A 3,613-nucleotide genomic window follows, 5' to 3' on the forward strand; every position below is an offset into this window, starting at 1 on the left:
AGGTCAGAATTGCAACATATGAATTGAGTCTGTAGGGGAGAGGGGAGTGTAGGGAGACAAATATAGAGAGCATAACTTTCCAAACTTTCTCTTTTAAAAATAATCAGCTGTCAAGAAAATGTTTTCTTAAATATTTGATTCCAACTTCTCAAAGATTTAAAATTATTTTAATTACACAAAACACTAAAAGGATATTTTTTTATAAATCTTTAAATCAGAAATAATGGAAAAATTCTCCCTGAGTCCTTCATCCCCCAGTTCTACAAGCCACTCTTGACATAAAGATTATTCCCTTTGATGTGTTTCATTTTAGCATTTTCTCCTGCATTTTGCCTTTGCTGACAGTCTTTAGAAACCCCTAACTGACTCGGAAAAGGTCAGTTTTCATTCCAATCCCTAAGAAAGGCAATGCCAAAGAATACGCAAACTACAGCACAATTGCACTCATCTCACACGCTAGTAAAGTAATGCTCAAAATTCTCCAAGCCACGCTTCAAAAACACATGAACCATGAATTTCCAGATGTTCAAGCTGGTTTTAGAAAAGGCAGAGGAACCAGAGATCAAATTGCCAACATCTGCTGGATCATCAAAAGAGCAAGAGAATTCCAGAAAACCATCTATTTCTTCTTTATTGACTATGCCAAAGCCTCTGACTTTGTGGATCACAATAAACTGTGGAAAATTCTTCTAAAGAAGGGAATACCAGACCACTTGACCTCCTTCTTGAGAAATCTGTATGCAGGTCAGGAAGCAACAGTTAGAAGTGGACATGGAACAACAGACTGGTTCCAAATAGGAAAAGGAGTACGTCAAGGCTGCATATTGTCACCCTGCTTGTTTAACTTATATGCAGAGTACATCATGAGAAATGCTGGGCTGGATGAAGCACAAGCTGAAATCAAGATCACTGGGAGAAATATCAGTAACCTCAGATATGCAGATAACACCACCCTTATGGCAGAAAGTGAAGAAGAACTAAAGAGCCTCTTGATGAAAGTGAAAGAGGAGAGTGAAAAAGTTGGCGTAAAGCTCAACATTCAGAAAACTAAGATCATGGCATCTGGTCTCATCACTTCATGGGATATAGATGGGGATACAGAGGCAAGCTATTTTTCTGGGCTCCAAAATCACGGCAGATGGTGACTGCAGCCATGAAATTAAGTGATGCTTGCTCCTTGGAAGGAAAGTTATGACCAACCTAGATAGTATATTGAAAAGCAGGGACATTACTTTGCCAACAAAGGTCTATCTAGTCAAGGCTATGGTTTTTCCAGTAGTTATATGAATGTGAGAGTTGGACTATAAATAAAGCTGAGCACGGAAGAATTGATGCTTTTGAACTGTGGTGTTGGAGAAGACTCTTGAGAGTCCCTTGGAGAGCAATGAGATCCATCCAGTCCATCCTAAATGAGATCAGTCCTGAATGTTCATTGGAAGGACTGATGTTGAAGCTGAAACTCCAATACTCGGCCACCTGATGCAAAGAGCTTTCTCATTTGAAAAGATCCTAATGCTGGGAAAGATTGAAGGTGGGAGACGAAGGGGACAACAGAGGATGAGATGGTTGGATGGCATCATCAACTCAATGGACATGAGTTTGATTGAACTCCAGGAGTTGTTCATGGACAAGGAGGCCTGGCATGGCCATTGCGTGACGAAGAGTCGGACATGACTGAGTGACTAAACTGAACCGGACTGACTGGGGTGCTTCTTTTCTGATCAGCCCCACACATGGTGTTCCATTCTCAGACCCTGTGCTCAGGGGATTACAAACATCTGCAAGGCTGGATGGAGGGTGTCTCTCTTGGCACTAGCGCAAGCCTAGCCCAAGGTCCTTTTGCTCCTGCGCTCCTTGGTCCTATTGAGAGCCTTCCTCTTTTTCAACTGAAGACCCTGGTCTTCTGGCTCCTTTCTCTCTGAACACACTTTCATTAGAATTGTGAGCAGAAAAATTGTCTCTTGGAGCACAAACCCAAATCTTTCTTTCCTAGACATCTTTCAGGAGTTTCCTTGAATTTATATTTCTGTTTCCTGAAGCAGAGAATGTCCTTGGGGTTTGCATAAGAGAAAGAGGAATATAGAGAAACTGAAAGATTATTTTAAGATACTATTTGTCACATAAGTATTTAAACATATAGATAAATATATGGTTTTATTTAGGCTTAGCATTTCTCACTCAAATGTCATCACATTTATTTATTTATTATTATTTATTATTTATTTATTTATTATTTTCAGATTTTTCTTTTATTTAATAACCATATTGTCATAAATTTAAAATATTTACTGAGGCACTAAAGGAAATCAACCCTGAATTTCATTGGAAGGACTATGCTGAAGCTGCAGCTCCAGTACTTTGGCCAACTGATGTGAATACTGACTCCTTGGAAAAGACCCTGATGCTGGGAAGGATTGAAGACAAACAGAGAAGGGGGGAGCAGAGGAGGAGATGGTTAGATAGCATCTCCAACTCAGTGAATGTGAATTTGAGTAAACTCCGGGAGATAGGGAAGGATAGGGAAGGCTGGCGTACTATAGTCCACGGGGTCACAAAGAGTTGGACACAATTTAGGGACTGAACAACAACTACATGGAGTAGTAAAGGAGTTCAAGAGTTAGGAAATAAGCACTCAAATCTTATTTTAAGAATGTCCTTTTCCGCTGTTTTTTAGTTATAGTGTGTCAGATTTAACAAATGTTTTCACCTCTGCTAGCTCTGTAAGTAGGTATGGTGGTGTGGTTTTAGTCACTCAGTTGGGTCCGACTCTTCTACAACCCCATGGACTGTAGCCCGCCAGGCTCCTCTGTCCACGGAATTCTCCAGGCAAGAATACTGGAGTGGGTTGCCATTTCCTCCTCCAGGGGAACTTCCCAACCCAGAGATCAAACTGGTGTCTCCTGAATTGGCGGGAGGATTCTTCACCATTGAGCCACCAGGGAAGCCTGCATAAGCATGTACGCCAACTTTCAAACTTACTGACTTATAAATGAATTTCATCAAAATAATCTATTTATAAGGTGGTGACCTTCTGTATTTATATTAGAGATTTGTTTTTTTTTAATCTAGTTGTTTTTACTTATTCCCTAAAAATTAATTGCCTTTAAAACCTCTCCTGTGGTATAGTTCCCAAATTAGCAACAAAACAAAACCTAAGAATACATGATCATATTTTAAATCTTTCATAAGTGAAGTGAAATATAGTTTGCTCTTTCTACACAAAAATGTATGTATAATTTTTTTTGAAAGTTTTTGTCATTTTCTCTTATGGCAAATTGTATCTAAAGAATGTTACCATACAGCAGCAATTGCAAATCATATGACTATGCAGTCTAAGTCAAAGTGGGCTTAAAGGTACAAATATAGTTCATGAACCAGTTAGAATATACGTTTAATCTCGACTTCCTATGCTCAGTGATGTAAGTAGCTAAAGAAAATTCATTATCATGGATAAATACTAAGTTTAGTTTTAAGTAACATATAAAGCTTACCATGATATCGTATATATTTAGGCTAATCTGTGTGTAATTAGTCACTCGGTCATGCGTGACTGTTTGCTACCCCATGGACTGCAGCCCACCAGGGTCCTCTGTCCATGGCCTAATTCATAGAC

The sequence above is a fragment of the Ovis canadensis genome, chromosome 22, assembly GCF_042477335.2.
Source record: "Ovis canadensis isolate MfBH-ARS-UI-01 breed Bighorn chromosome 22, ARS-UI_OviCan_v2, whole genome shotgun sequence".
NCBI classification, from domain to species: Eukaryota; Metazoa; Chordata; class Mammalia; order Artiodactyla; family Bovidae; genus Ovis; species Ovis canadensis.